Here is a 16,830-nt window from a genome sequence, read left to right on the forward strand (position 1 = left end):
CCTCTTTCACTTCTGCCAGTCTGGGACAAGTGAGGCCCATTGATTCAGCTTCCTGCAGTTCTTTAGCTCTCTGACACTGCTTCTAAAGCAAGACCTGTTGCCCAGCCAGGACAGGCTGCAAGGTGTGTGGTGATGTATCCAAGCAGTTCCTTACCATGTAAAGTGTGTCTGTTGCCCTTGGAAACCAGCTCTCCGGCTCCTCTCAGGCAGGGGTTGCTAAGCAATGTGCTTGGGGGGGAGCGGTGAGCAGGGCTAAGATCTGGCAGCCCTCCTCTGAAATAGGAGGGCAGGCACAAGCAGGACCACGTGCTGCTTCACATCGGAGGCCACACAGGGGATGGCCGATATATTTAATGTTTGACTGACAGCTGGTTGCTTGCGAGAGAAAGTGGGTGGGATGTAGGGAAGGGCAGACCAGTTTCCATGACGACCATGCTAAGTCATCTGAGGTCAAAATGATGACTAAGGCTGCCAAAGAAAACGGATTTTGATGTGAGGCTAAATCCCACGACAGTGACTGTGTGACTCAGCCTGCCAGCTCTGGGTGCCTGAGCAGCCCCACACCCCACTACGCCCCTTCCCCCAAACTGGACTGCAAGTGCTTCCTGCTAGGGTGCTCCCTGTGGCTCTCCCAAAGCTTGATCATCTTTCTCAATGCCTGTCCTATTTGTGCTTCTGGGCCACCGAGAACACATCAGCATAGCCAGCAGAGTTTGATTTATTGCAGCGCGGGCTGGCAAAGCCACATTCCTCTTAATCATGAGCTCAGGCTGCTCACCAGCCCACCGCCAGCTGCCGGTCTCCTTCACTATCCTCAACTACCCCACTTCCGAAGAAGCCAGTGTATGCGTCCCTATTGACTATAAAATCACGTCGGGTTTTTTTTGGTTTGGTTTGGTTTGGTTCGGTTTGGTTTTTTTGCTTTGTTGGTTTTTTTGATAGGCTTCCTGCAAACCTTTCAGCCAGGAAAGCAGCTGCAATTGAGCAGCCTCTGCAGAAACGGATTTCTGTTGCCATCTGGTGGCAACCGAGGAGCACATGGAAATGTAGAAAAAATACAAGATAGCCCACTCCCCCTCGCCACTCTTCAGAGGGGCTTGTTCTTCATTCATTCCACGGGCCCCTACTCCAGCCACACCACAATTTCCTCACTCTACAAGGGAAAGGGGGAGAAAGTTAATACTATTGGATTATTTATTTAATATTTAATCTAATGTTATTATAATCTGTGATTCTGTGATACATTCCATGTTATGCCCATCCTTGCAAGCTTTCATCACAGTTTTCAATTTAACACTGGCAATTTTATAGATTAGTCCTTGTACTGTAGTCAAGACTCCCTCCTAACCTCTGAAGCTTGTGGTTTACCTTACCCTAAATTAGAAATCTTCTTTTTAGCCCCAAGAGTTGCTGAATGAGTCATCCACAGCGCACCAGTTAATGAATGCAAATTTACCAACCCCAACTGCCTGTTGCAGAAATCTCCTTGCAGGACTGCACTCCTGCTTACTGAGGAACACACAAACCACCAGTCAGCCTCAGACTCCCTTTCTATCTAGCCTGGGTCCCATCACTGGCTTAGGGGCAGAGGCCGCATGAAAGCAGAGATCTCAGATCAGATGGCTTGTCCTGACAGATTCCTTTCATGGGCACTTTTGCAGCTTCTACTGATGCCTGGCTTAAACTGCAGCACAAGAGTTTCTGCAGGTAGCCACAAATTCACCCTCTCGTAATCTCATTATTCCCTGGTAGAGAATAATTCCCTTCCCATTTAAGGAAGGCACCAAACCCAAAGACTGTGTGCACAGTTCAGCAGAGGGCATCTGAAGGCATTTGACTGTAGTCTTCCTTTGTTTTTTTGCTCCCACGTATGCTTAGTTCTGTGCTAACCTTATTCTTGCCCCTGTTCCCTGTTCCAGTCCAGCCACAGCTGCCTGTTGGAACCAACCAACCTCATTACCATCTTGCCTGAACCCCAACAAACTGACTTTACACTCAGGTACAGAATCCCCTGTGAATTTCCCACTCAGGTGTTCCCAGAGACAGGGATGACTCATGACATCTTGTCACTCCCAGTAACTCAGCTGATTAAATATGAGGAGCAGCCAGCCACACTGTGCTCCAGCACCAGCTTCTGCCTCATGGGAAACTATCTGTGGAAGTGCAGCAGCTCCTTCACTAGCCCCATCTCAGAGCTGACCCTTCCCTTGCCACACAAAACTAATGAAGACCACTGATGTTGTTTTGGCACTATTTACCTGTCACACAATTGTCAAAGTTGGAAGGCACCTCTAGAGATCATCTAGCCCCATGCTGAAGCAGGATCCCCTAGAGCTCATTGCTCAGGACTGCAGCCAGGCCAGTCTTTAATATCTCCAGAGGAGACTGTACAACCTCCCTGGGCAGCCTGTTCCAGTGCTCTCTCACCCTCTCCATAAAGAGGTTTTTTTCTCATATTTAAATGGAACTTCCTGTGTTCCAGCTTGTGCCCATTGCCCCTCGTCCTGTCACCGGGAACTACTGAAGAGTCTGGCTCCATTCTCCTTGCACACGCCCTTTAGATACTTATAAGCATTAATAAGGTCTCCCCTCAGACTTCTCTTCTCGAGGCTAAAGAGACCGAGCTCTCTCAGCCTCTTCTCATAAGAGATGTTCCAATCCCCCAATCATCTTTGTCACCCTCCACTGGACTCTCTCTAGTAGTTCCCTATCTCGCTTGAACTGGATGCAGTATTCCAGATGTGGCCTCACCAGGGCAAAGTAGAGGAGGAGAATGACCTCTCTTGACCTCCTGGCCACACTCTTCCTCATGCATCCCAAGAGTCCATTGGCTTTCTTGGTGACAAGGGCACATTTCTGGCTCATGGACAATTTTCTGTCTACCAGGACTTCCAGCAGGTCCACTCCTAAACTATAACACTTGCCCTCGTTGAACCTCACTAGGTTCTTCTCTGCCCAGCACTTCAGCCTGCCCAGGTCACACTGGACGGCAGCACAGCCCCCTGGAGTGTCAGCCACCCCTCCCAGTTTGTCCGCTCTGTCCCCTCGTCCAGGTCACTGATTAATATGTTGAACAAGACCGGACTGAGTATTGACCCCTGGGGGACACCACTGGTTACAGGCCTCCAATTTGACCCTGCTCCACTGATCACAACCCTCTGAGCTCTGTCACACAGCCAGCTCTCAATCCACCTCACTGTCCACTCATCTAGCCCATTCTCCCTCAGTTTCCTAATGAGGATGTTATGGGAGACAGTGTCAAAAGTCTTGCTGAAGTCAAGGTAGATGACATCTGCTGCTCTCCCCTCATCTAGCCAGCCAGTTACAACATCACAGCAGGCAATCAGATTGGTCTGAGTTCCCTTTAGTGAATCCATGCTGTCTTCTCCCAGTGACTTTCTTTGCTTTCACATGTTTTGAGATGAAGTCCAGAATGGTTTGTTCCAACACCTCAGCAGGGATGGAGCTGAGACTAACTGGCCTGTAGTTCCCTGGGTCCTCCTTCTTGCCCTTTTTGAAGACTGGAATGACATTGATCCTTCTCCAGTTCGCACCTCTCCATGACCTCTCAAAGATGATGAAGAGTGGCCCAGCAATAACATCTGCCAGCTCTCTCAGAACTTTTGGATGCATCCCATCAGGGCCCACGGATTTATGGATGTCCAGTTTGGCTAAGTGGCCTCTAACCTGGTCCTCCTCTACCGAGGGAAAGTCTTCTCTCCAGACCTTATCTCTTTCCTCCGGGATCTGAGATTCAAGAGGGTCAGCTTTAGCAGTGAAGACTGAAGCAAAGAGGGCAATCAGTAACTTCACCTCCTCTATCTCTTCCAACACGAGGGCACCCATCTCATTCATCAGCGGGCCTACATTTCCCCTAGTCTTCCTTTTGTTATTGATGTACTGAAAGAAACTCTTCTTGTTGTCCTTGATACCTTTCGCCAGATTTAATTCCAGGTGGGCCTTAGCTTTCCTCGTTGCATCCCTGCATTCTCTGACTACATTCCTATATTCCTCCTGGCCTGTCCAGGCCAGTCCTGTTTTCCACATTCTGTAAATTTCCTTCTTTTGTTTATTTTTTTCCAGAAGACCCTTACTCTTCCATGCACATCTCCTACCTCATTTGCTTGATTTCTTCCTCATAGGGATGCACCAGTCTTGAGCTTGGAGGAAATAGTGTTTGAAAGTTCCCCAGCTCTCATGGATATCCATATCTTCCAGGGCCCTGACCCATGGTATTCCACTGAGTAGATCTTTGAAGAGTGTAAACTTTGCTTTCCTGAAGTATAATGTTGTAATCTTATTTATTTCCCTACTTCTTCCATGCAAAATAGTAAATTCCACCACTTAATGGTCTCTACAGCCAAGGTTGCCCCCAGCCTTCACATCCCCAACAAAACCTTCTTACTTTGCTAATGCATACTTCATAGGTTGTTTTTGACCTAGCCTCCTGTTTGTGCTGTTGATGGTGTCACAAGGGCCCAAACAAGTCCTCCCCTGTAGAAAGTGAGGCATTTATTTTAACAGTTTATGTCAACCCCAGGAGAGGGCAATCAGCAGAAGTTGCACTCACAACACTAAAGCAAGGGCAGAGGGACTGTGCGGGGATGTTTGGCCATAATGTGACCCTTAGCATGGCCCCAGGAAGGAACCCTTCAATGCAGCATCCCCACTTCCAACAGGGGCTGATTGGTAAAGTCCTGATGTGGCTGTAAAGAACCTTCACTGAAGGTAATTTATTTTTTATTTGCTACATCAGTACTGATATCCACTAGCAAGACAAGAAAGTGGAGCATTTGAGTGGCTCATCAGTGGCAGTGATTCTCTCACCCAGAGCTCTACAGCTTCATGTTTCATCTTCATCTTTCAGCTTCGTGTTCTGTTTGGTGCATTCACAGCCGTTACCTCAGGCCACAGAGCAGAGACTGGCACTGGAGAGCTGTTTGCCACCACAGTGCTGGAAAGCAGTGGGGGACAGATGATGGTCCTCAGCCATTTTGAGTTAAATACCTGGTTCCACAGACATCACAAAATTAGGCAGTCCAAGACACCTCACCGAGCTGTCAATCCACAGCTCTGCTCCAAAATGAGGTAACCTCACCCCATCACAGTACAAGAACAACAGATCACATGGGTCTGAAAGACACAGGACTCTCTAGAAACTTCATAGGCACAGGATTTTATTATTGTAGGTTTTGTTGTTGTTGTTGTTTGTTTGTTTGTTTGTTTTACAACTTATGCCAGAAGTAGGTCTTCATTCACTCCAAATGATATTGTGACAGAGATTATTTGGCTATACTACCACACTAGTAAATCAAATGGCGGCTGGGAGAGATGAACTGATCAGCACTTAAAATTGATGTTTAAAGATTTTTTAGCAGCCAACTAGCTACCTTCCAAATGGTTCATGGTTTAGGGGTCAGCACATGGCAAAGAATGGTCTAGAAGGAAGTCAGCATGCAGTAAGCCTGTAATGGAGTGTAAGAGAGTTTAACAGTATGGCCACTCCATGTCCATTGGCTCCAGAGCCAGAGAAGAGTCTTGTTTAATTTACTGTGACAGAGTTAGCCTTTTTCTCCGAGTGGGCACTGAACCAATTTATATTCACTTTATTCACTTTTCATACTTGCTAATTACTTTAGCCTCCCTGCACAGTACCAAAACCATTAGGGGCAAGGGACTAATGCAGTTTAGGCCCAAAGTCTTCTTTCACTAGTGTCTCTACATGTAATGCTTGCTTCGCTGGGATGACGAAGGTTCTTTACCAGGACTTCCACTGATTTGATCCCATACACAAACACTACCTGTCAGAGCTCAAGCCAATGCTACTTTGAGACAAAGTCAGGTTACTCAGAATACTTACACAGGGTTCACATGTTCCCACGGCTTCATCTACAGATCTCCGTGTTCTTTCTGAGCTGGAAAGGAGAGCTTCCTTAAATCTCGTGTTGCCTATCAGGAACTGGAGTACAGGGAAATACAAGGATCCCTTTAATTGCATCCCTGAGCTGCTGGCTTGCATGTGGCAAAAATCACTACAATGCTAGAGTTAGGGAAGCATGGATGTTCTAAATCCAATAGGAAACAAATGGTAAATACGTCTTCCAGGCCAGAACTGGTACTTTTGAGTATACTCATCTTGTTGACAACAATTCTTACAGAGGCTGCAGGCTCACTCAGCATTATCTGCTGTCATAACTGCAGCAATGCCATTTTAAGCAACCCAAAGCAGAACTGCTGGCTCATACCGCTTCTTAAGAAGGGATAAGGACAATTCATGTTAAGGTTTCAAAGCTCACAGACTGAACAGGGCCTGCTGGTGTTTAGGGACTTTGCAAATGCTTAGTAGCAATTTGTTACCAAGTTATCAAGCAACCTCTTTCCCTGACGCAGACTCCTTTAGCAGAAGGCACTATTTTCAGGACAGCAGCATCCTTTGAAAACCTTACACAACTATCTACATCTTTGTAGACACTTTTTCCCCTTCTAGTCGTCATGTGTCTCCTCAAATGTTTGAGACAAAAATCTTCTGATTATGTGCAGGAAAACAGTTATCTCAGTTCCTTGTTCCTTAGACAGAGGGCACCTGATGCCGATTATTCCTATAAACCAACAACTTCAGAACATAATTAGTAATATTGTCAAAAGGTCCTGCAAATAATTAAGGCCCTGACTGGCCAATGGTAACACCACTTGAAGGAGTACGTCATGCTTTCAAATGTGGACTGATCTAAAGCTTTAATAGTTGAGAGAAGAAACTGAATTAAGTTCAAGTTAAATGGTTGTTTCCTTTTCCTGTTTCCACTCTACCACCTCACGCTGAATGGAGGAGTAGGACAGTGGATGCCTATCCATGAAAGTAAGCCCCTTTCTCAAGCTCTTGCATCTTCATTTTAAGTTCAGTTGTGTTTCGGTGGGACTCACACACCTTTGGGACATCCTTTGCTACAGTCTCACCTGGCCATCAGTCACCTACCAGATAATTCAGCATCCTCAGCTAGGATGTTCCACCTCACAACTCCTCAACAGCTTGTGGGGACATAACCCTAACAAATACCCCTGTCACAAGTGTATTGTCATTGATGACATGACAGCTACAGAAATGTCCAGTTCCTTCTGAAAGCTAGTGAAGTATTCAGCTCAATCACTTCCTTTGGCAATGAATTCACCAGCCTAATCTCATTATATGGAAAAGTATTTCCCCGTTTTCACTCCCCAGTTTCATTGAACAGTCCATTTGTTCTCATATTAAGAAACAGAAAGAACAGAAGCTCTCAAGTCTCCTTTTCCTACTCTAGCAATTATTTTACAAATTATCTGTCCACTTTTATGTATCTTCTTCCCAAAATGGCAATCTCAGTTTTTCTAATCTCTGTCTCAGAGTTTTTTACATGCCTTACTCATTCATGTCACCCTTTCCTGAAGTCTCCTTTCTAAGGGCAGATTTCTGCATCCTCCCCAGAGCATTCAGACAAAGTTGTCCACTCTTGCATTGAAACCTCATGTCTATGATTACTATAGAGTTAATTTAAAAACCAGAAGGGGTAACATCAGCCCTTGCCACTGCACTTTCACCATTGAATTTCAATTACTGTTGTGCTGCCCAGTCTCCTTCCCTGTTTATGTCTGACTGAAGTCTTCCAGAGACCTCTCTAATATGGGTACTCTGAATTACTTTGTTTTCTGTAGAGCTTGTGGCTTCCCTGTTCATGTTTCCCTCCTCTTTCCAGATGAACAACAAAGAAACACAAAATAGGACACAACCTGCTTTTAACCTTCTGCCATGATGAAAATTCATTGTTCAATTCCGCCTTGCTTATAAGCTTGCTGCTTATAGAACAGTTCTTGTTCAAAGACAGTTCTTCTCATCTTACACCATAATGCTTAAAATTTTTTAACATTTTTTGTTTTCACAATTTAGGGAAGAACATTTTAGAAAGTCCCTCCTTAATTCTGGAATTTTTTTTCCTAGTGTTCAGCCTAACCTTGACCACTCTACGCCTACTTGTTCTTAAACATCCTTCCCATTAAAAAAGCTTCGTTCCCTGCTTATTACTTATCATCAGGTTTGCTTCTGACCAGCCATGAGATCCTTTCTCATTTTACTAGGCAAGGTTTTTAAGACAAAGGTCTGGTGACAGGATCTTCATTCTCCAGAAAATTCTGGAAGCGATTCCTACACCTGTTTCAGTTTGAGTGAATCTTTATTGAGAAAAAATAATCAGACTTACAATATTCCATATGAGACTTTTTTTCAATAGAAAATTCTCTTGATACTTTCCTGGATCCCATTTACCTTTTAGCAGTTCATGGTGTGTGACCAGTTAACAGTCAAAGATCCTTTGACTCCTTTTCTTTCATTACCAACTGGTGAGTTACCAGGGGTGGAGGAAGTTATTAGTCACTATATTACACAGAATCACCAAGGCTGAAAAAAAGACCTCTGAGATCATCAAGTCCAGCTTATGACCTAACACCACCACATCAGCCAGACCATGGCACCAAGTGCCACATCCAGCCTTTTCTTGAACACATCCAGGGATGTGCCTCCACCACTTCCCTGGGAAGTCCATTCCAGTGTCTAATCCCCCTCTCCACGAGGAAGTGCTTCCTAAAATCCAACCTAAACCTCCCCTGGAGGAGCTTCAGGCCGTGCCCTCTCATCCTGTCACAAGTTGCCTGGAAAAAGAGCCCAGCCCCACCTGACTGCAACCTCCCTTCAGGTAGTTGAAAAGAGTGAGAAGGTTCCCCCCTGAGTCTCCTCCAGGCTGAACAACCCCAGCTCCCTCAGCCTATCCCTCTAGTCCCTCCACCAGCCTTGCTGCTCTCCTCTGGACCTGCTCCAGCACCTCAATGTCCTTCTTGCAGTGAGGGGCCCAGAACTGCACACAGTACTTGAGGTGAGGCCTCACCAGTGCTGAGCACAGGGGAGAATCACACCCCTGCTCCTGCTGGCTACACCATTCCTGGTACAAGCCAGGATGCCACTGGCCTTCCAGGCCACCTGGGCACACTGCTGGCTTGTGTTCAACTGGTTGTCAACCAGTACTCCCAGGTCCCTCTGCTGGGCAGCTCTCCAGCCACTCTTCCCCCAGCCTGTAGCTCTGCCTGGGGTCGTTGTGGCCAAAGTGCAGGACCCTGCACTTGGTCTTGTTGAATTTCATGCCATTGGCCTCGGCCCATAGACCCAGCCTGTCCAGGTCCCTCTGCAGCTTCTTCCTGCCCTCCAGCAGATCAGCACTCCCCCACATCTTGGTAGCATCCGTGAACTTACTGAGGGTGGATGAAATCCCCACATCCAGGTCATCAATAAAGATGTTGAAATGGCACTATTAATTAATATTACTAATGACATTTATTAATGGCACTAAGTTTTGCATACCTGAATCTCATCCAAGACATCATTTCACCCAAACCTCAGAAGGCTTTCAATATTCATTTATGACATCCTAGTAATTCTCTTCTTCTATCTTCTGCCATCAGCAAATTTCCTCCAAAAGCTCTTCTTATTTATACCAAAGCCATGAATTCAAATATGAAAGCCCCCAAAGTGACCTACATTAGAAATGCCTTTCCCCTATCAAGATTTTGTCTTTGGGGAGCAGTCTCAAAATCCTTTTATTCATATATATATATATATATGTAAAAGATTAAATGTTTTTCTTTTATTAACTTCTTTATTGATACATCTGGAAATCTGAGAAGGGAGTTTATGAGATATTATTTGCTTTAAAAAATCATCACAGTTATCATAGTCTTTCAGGTGTTTTGATGTATTTTTAATCACCATTCTGACCAGCTTTAAAGAAACTGTGGGTACATACAGTCTGTATTGTCTCCTCTGATGCTCTGGTACCATGGCAACTTTCTATGAGAGACCACATATTTTCCTAACCCAAGAAGCCAAGGTACCCAACAACTTCTCACTTGAAGTTCTCTAGAATTCCTGGAGGTATGCCATATCATGTTTTAAATTATTTGGTCCAACATTTGTCCTCGTGAGATCTCAATCTCCAAAAACATTGTAAAAAACAGAATGGACACAGGACAAAACCATAAAAGCCTCCTACATTCTCAAAACTGAAGGTGGATATGAAAAAGCAAAGCTTTTCTTGATTGTTTTCTTTAACCTCACTTGGTCCAGTGTACCCACCAGTTCTTTCACAGGCTTCCTGGACCTCACACCCAGCAAGACTCTCACGTTCGAGATTCCCTCCTAATTATCACATGCTGCAAATTCAAGCTTCTCCCTCCTGTAAATTTTTAAGAACATTTTGCTTGACTCCCAGTTTCTCAGAAATCAAAAGTCACAAGGGTATCCTGTTTTCCTTTTTATCCATGGGAATGCTTGTCATCCATCTATCCATTACTATTATTATTGCCAATATCATAGGTATTTGCAGAACTTCTAAGGATTTTAATCTTTTACTATTAACTCTGATGTCTGCTTTTCAGTCAGAACGCAACAGCATGCAGTGCTCATTAGTCTGAGCTACTGCAATCCAACGTTATATCCTGTCTGCACTTTCACACAACCTGCTTTTGAAGTGGCAGACAGTTAATCATACTTACTGTGCTTCAGTGTCTGTGAAGCATAGTGGCTCCTTCAAAAGTGGTTTGAGGTGGTTCTATGTGTACTGTTTCACAGTTTTCCTAGCTCTCAGCTAGCTGGGATGTGACCACAGCTCACAGCTCTCCTTCCCTGGCACTCTTGCCTAATATGAAGACCAAAACTTTGAGGCACAAAACAGTGTTTTCCTTTAAGGACAGCTACTATTTGATCTTCTGGTTTGTTCACTATAACTATCTGAAACTTAAAGTACAATTTTGCCAATTCAGTACAGGAAGGAGCTGTATCCATCTTCCTCTCTCAGAGCTGTTTTAATGCTGCAGGGCTAACAGGAAAGAAAAATATTTAAAATTATTTCAGTCCATTGTGTCAGAGGATCTGCTTGAGGGCAGGGAGGCTCTGCAGAGGGATCTGGACAGGCTTGATGAATGGGCCAAGGCCAATGGCACGAGTTTCAATAAGGCCAAACAATGGGTCCTGCACTTCAGCCACAACAACCCCAGCAGCACCACTGGCTTGGGGAGGAGTGGCTGGAGAGCTGCCCAGTAGAGAGGGTCCTGGGGTGCTGACTGACAGCTGGATGAACATGAGCCAGCAGTGTGCCCAGGTGCCCAAGAAGGCAAACAGCATCCTGGCCTGCATCAGGAATGGTGTGGTCAGCTGGAGCAGGGATGTGATTCTCCCCTACACTCGTCCTTGGTGAGGCTGCACCTTGAGCACTGTGTGCAGTTTTGGGCACCACAGCATAGGAAGGACATGAAGGTGCTGGACAGGGTGCAGAGAAGGGCAACTGGGCTGATTAGGGGTCTGAAGATCAGGTCTTCTGAGGAGAGGCTGAGAGAGCTGGGGCTGTTCAGCCTGGAGAAGAGGGGGCTGAGGGGAGACCTCATTGCTCTCTACAACTGATAGGAGGTTGCAGTGAGGTGAGTGTTGGCCTCTTCTCCTTAGTGACTAGTGATAGGACAAGAGGAAATGGGGTCAAGTAGTGCCAGGGGAGGTTCAGATTGGGTATTAGGAAAAATTTCTTCAGAGGAAGAGTGGTGAGGCATTGGAACAGGCTGCCCAGGGAGATGGTGGAGGCACCGTTCCTGGAGGTGTTAAAAAATGGGCAGACATGGTGTTTTGGGAGATGGTTTAGTGGTTAGAGGTTGTAGGGGAGACAGTTGGACTTGATGGTCTTGAAGGTTGTTTTCCAGCCTTGATGATTCTATGATTAGTCACAATGCACTTAAGCACCTGAACAGCTGAGTAAGAAGGTACCTTTTCACCTACCACTTTCTAGCAGATAATCACTTTAGAACTTTGCTGCATTTTGCTTTGTGTTCATTGAGCCTATAGGAACATAACGTGTAACAGTACCTCTGTGAGCTTTTGGGACCTAGAATGTGATACTGTCAGTTTACCTGTATAACTACTGAAATGTCTTATTTGTGAGTACTTCATAGTCCTTAATGTACTACGTCAGGAAAGTACAATTATCAAGGAAATAATTTTCTTATGGAAAACTTTTTAAAAGTTTTACACTGAAGGAAAAAAAAAAAACATGAACAGGCACTGCAAATGTATGTAGTACAAATTCACGTTATTCACTGACACCACCTGCTCTTCCCAAGAAAAGTTCCTTTGTCTCATCCAGGTCTAGAGCACAGTAGACCACAGGGCACTGAAAATGCTTCAGAAGACCTCAACATCTTTCTCTGACAGATCATGCCAGTGGGAATCTCATCCCCAGGCGTCCCCTGCTCTGTGCCTTACAAGCACTGAAATTGTACAGGAGTCTGTATTTAAGTATTACTTATTCTTGTGTGAGCAGCTGCTGACTCTGTCAGCTCTCACTTCACCCTCCAGGCTGTTGAGCTTGAATGGAAGCTCGAAAACAAGATTCTTACGTACAATTTTTCCCCACCAGTCTGTCTAGGAGACGTCACTTCCAGGCACCCATTCAGAGCACCCCTTGGCCACAGGGAACCCGTAGGATGGGCTGGGACAGACCAAGCATATAATAGTTAAAACATTCTCCCAAGCTCGTGGGAGATCTGGATCCCAGCTCCTGCCTCCCTGCATTGCTTTCTGTCAGAGATATCACATAATTAAGTAGTTTGCAGTATTTGTCATTTTCTGTCTCCCTGGTCCATATACTGACTGAACGTCTTGAAGACCAGGGTTTATAATCCATCTATTTTTGTCTCCATTCATATTTATTAATTCACATAAAGAAAAAGCACTTCAGGAAAAAAAAGCCTTAAAAAGCAACTGCCTCAAATTACCTAAACCTGGGTAACAGGACCGTTTACCTAAGATACGCTAGTACATCTGTATCTCAAATAGGGCAGACATAGAAGGAGCAGCCTCCTTCCGCTCATGATCCTTGGGAATGAGTCCTGCTCTGCTCCAGTACCTACCTACAGCCACTAAACACGCCTGAAAGGTCCAGGGAAAAACAGGTGACCTAGGCTTAAACCCCTAGTATAAGCTCTAAGAAGAATGAAAGTCCCTTGCAGAGATCTAAAAAAAAACACGCAAGAAGAGTTCATGAAAATAAGAGACCAAGAAAACAGGAGAAATACTTGATTTTTGTCCTTGCAAAGGGAAAGGTCATGGTACAAACCAAAGATTTAAAAGGCACAAGAGAACCAGAATGAAAAGAGACATTACAAATGCATCAATTAGGAGAAGAACTTCAGCTAGAACTTGTGCCTTAGTGGACAGAGAAGAATCCAATTATGAGACTAAAACTGATAAGGAACCAGGCTTTGTTATTTCTGCAAGTCACAGAACTGCCTGCTTCAAAGCACATGAAAATGCAGCTGTAGCCTGAAAAATGACTATCACAACCATGCACAACGGCATGGAGCCTGCACAGAGTCAGGCTTAGAAAGGAACAAAGAACAAACCGTCAGTCACTAAGAAACTAAGGCTGGGACTTTCCTTCTTTTGGAAAGGACTTTCTGTATCGAAGGCACAGCCAACATCCCTGTCTTCATTTCTGAGGGTTTCAGGGAAGGCTTCATATAGTTACAGGTCCTATTTAAAAGCAGGGATGGGCCCAGGGCAGACGGGATGTACCATGTAGGAACTGTACTGGTTTGGGTGGCAGGTGTCCACTCAAAATATTCCATTATCCTTCCCAGTTAGTAAAAGACCCGGAGCACGTCTGATTTGATTTTTTAATGTAATCTGACAGGGTTACAGCAGCACTCTCCTTCAGCAGACACAGTTTTAACAGATAAAACACGTTGTGTTGCTGAGAGCCTGCGTGGGAAAAGGACACACTTCACCTTCTGAATTGTCATACCTGCTGAATAAACATTTATTTGTATAAATATTAAAAAATAAACAATTTATATGCCATAAACAAGCTCAGCAGCTCCCTTTGCTCCAGTCTACGTGACTATCCGAGGGACCCCACGCTCCCCCCACGCATCCTCACCGTCACGCTGCCCGGGGCTGCACCCGGCGGCCAGAACCAGCCCCATCCCGCAGCTCCCTCGTGGGCGCGGGTGGAAGGACAAGACGGAGCCCCCCGCTGCCACGTTGCAGGGGCCGCTCCCGGCGCCTGAGCGGTACAAGGCCCGCTGGGGAAAAGGCCGCCACGCCCGGCGACGGGAGCGGGGACACACGCACCGCAGCGGGGACACGCGGGAGCGGGGACACACCCCGCAACTCGGGGACACACGGGAGCCGGGACACGCTCCGAAGCGCGGGGACACGCGGGAGCGGGGACACACGGGAGCCGGGACACGCTCCGAAGCGCGGGGACACGCTCCGAAGCGCGGGGACACGCACGGGAGCGGAGACAGACGGGAGCGGGGACACACCCCCCGCACCTCGGGGACACACGGGAGCGGGGATACGCTCCGCAGCACGGGGACACGCACCGCACCGGGGACACGCACCCCGCACCTCGGGGACACGCGGGAGCGGGGACACAGCCCGCACCTCGGGGACACACCCCGCAGCGCAGCGGGGACACGCGGGAGCGGGGACACACGCCCCGCAGCGCGAGGACAGACGGGAGCGGGGACACGCCCCGCAGCGCTGCCGCCCCCGGGCCTTGCCGCGCATGCGCCGGCCGGTGTCCAGCGGCAGCCGCCCGGGCCCGCGGCGCCAAGCGGAAGCCATGGGCCGCGGGCAGGAAGCGGCCCCCGCGCACCGTCACCAGCCGCCCCGCGCCCCGCTCGTTTGACTGGCAGCGGAGGGCCCCCAATGGGAGCTACTTCTCGCTCCCGTCCGGCCCGCCTCCTGCAGGGCCACGGCCAATCGGAGAGGAGGATTCCCCCCCCGCGTCATGGCCGCCGTTTGATGGGCGGGTGCAGGAGCCAACCAAAGAGTGCGCTGCGGCCTAGCCCCGCCTCCCGGCCCTGGGCGCTGTGGCCTGGAGGCGCTAATGGGGCCGGTGCGGGGGAGGTGAGCGGCCCCGGTGCCCCCGCGCGGCAGCCCCGCCGGGCAGCCCCGCCGCAGCCGCCGCCGCCTCCCGGGGCTGGGGAGGCCCAGCGGCGGGTGCCGCCGCGGCTCCGCTCCCCGTCACACGTTCCCAGGCTGGCTGCGACACGGGGCGGGGAGGAGCCGCCCGGCCCTTGCGTGCGAGGGCCCCGGGTGCTCTTAAGGTGGCGCAGCGCGGCGCGGGGAGGAGCCGGCTGGGTCCGCCCGGGGCGCGGGGCCCTGCCGCCCGGAGGCGCGGCCCCGGCGGGGGCAGTCGCGGCGTCAGGGGAGCTGTGGGCTTGGGGCGGCCTGTGAGGTGCTCGGCGGCTTCACCGCCCCCGTGGCCTCCGGGGGGGGGAGGGACGGCGAGAGCTGAACGAGGGCGCTTTGTTGTCAGGCCGAGGGGAGCGGGTGGAGGAGGAGGGAGCTCCTCGCCTTGTGCGCCGGGAGCTGAGAGCTGTCACGAGCCTTCCCGCCGCGGGGAAAGGAGCTGTCGCGCCGAGGGCAGGGCAGCGGGAGGGCCCTCGGGTTTTGTCCAGCCGTGTACCGTCCCGAGCCCCTCGCTGGTCCGGTCGGCGCTTCTAGAGGCGTAGGGTGCTGTCGAGTATCTTGCCTCTCTTGTAGTCAGGATCATAAACACATACAAAGCGCTCAGCTTTAAACCACCGGTTTTAGCCTCTTGATCACGTAAGACACATTGTTACATCAGGCTACCCAGAAAAGCAGCCAGGTACTTTCCATGTAGTACTCTGAGAAATTATTTAGGGGACATTAACATGAACAACTAAAGTAATTTTATATATATTTATACACAAATATATAAAAGAGATTTTCCTGGAAAGGTTTTGGAAAAAAACACAACGACCCTCAAACCAACCAGCAAACACTACTCAGAGAAAAATGTGTTAGAATACGTGGACGTTACACTGGATTGCTGAGGTGCCTGTTTACTACTAGTTGCAAACAGAAGGAACAGTACTTCAGTCAGGATGTGGAAGAGAATTCTCTCCTGAATATCATAAGCTTCAATGTCCTAACTACCAAAAACCTGTCACCTCCCATACCTTCCTGGATACCGGAAGCCTGAACTGCCTGCTACCCACCTGTTAAAGTTTATAGCTTTCTCTAGAGAAATATTAACAATTCAGTCATGCACAAAAACACTGGTATCTCGAAAAAAACGGAGGATAAAGAACATTGAATGTAGCGTAAAAATAAATGGTGACTACTTATTTTCCATGTCTCCATCTCCTAGCCCCTATTTTCTACTTAGCCTATAAAGGTTTTGGGATGGGTCTTTTTGCTCTATGAATGTGAAATACGATAATGAGATCATGATCCATTCACTTCTTGCCTGCCTCTTCAATTTTTATGTTGGCATTTTTCACATTACTCAAGTAGCACATTAAGTTAGTTACATTGTATCTTTTTTTTGGTCTCTAAAAAAGCAGGTAATATTTCAGACACTCATTTGGGAGGGAGGATCCTGAAAACTAAGGGGAAAACAAATGGGGAACACACATTGGATGCTTGGCACGTGTCAAGCCCAACTGCAGTTTTCCGACACCTCTGCAGTTGGCTGTAGATCAAACAACTCGCAGATACCACACATTAGTGCCTCCCAGCACAATGAGGTTTCTGCCTTGTCATTCAACAGTTACAAGGAACCTGTGCACAGTATGGATGTTAATCCTAGCTAGAGAGGGAGAACTTGGTGTGGAAATAGCAGGGAGATGCAAAGATCACCTAGCTCAAAGAGAAGTCCAGGGAGAGGCAGGAGGCCATGGGAACTGAAGCTAAGATGTGTGTACCCAGGACCGGAGAGAGGATGAGGGAAAGAC

This window comes from Apus apus, chromosome 1 (assembly GCF_020740795.1).
Source record: "Apus apus isolate bApuApu2 chromosome 1, bApuApu2.pri.cur, whole genome shotgun sequence".
Classification (NCBI taxonomy): Eukaryota; Metazoa; Chordata; class Aves; order Apodiformes; family Apodidae; genus Apus; species Apus apus.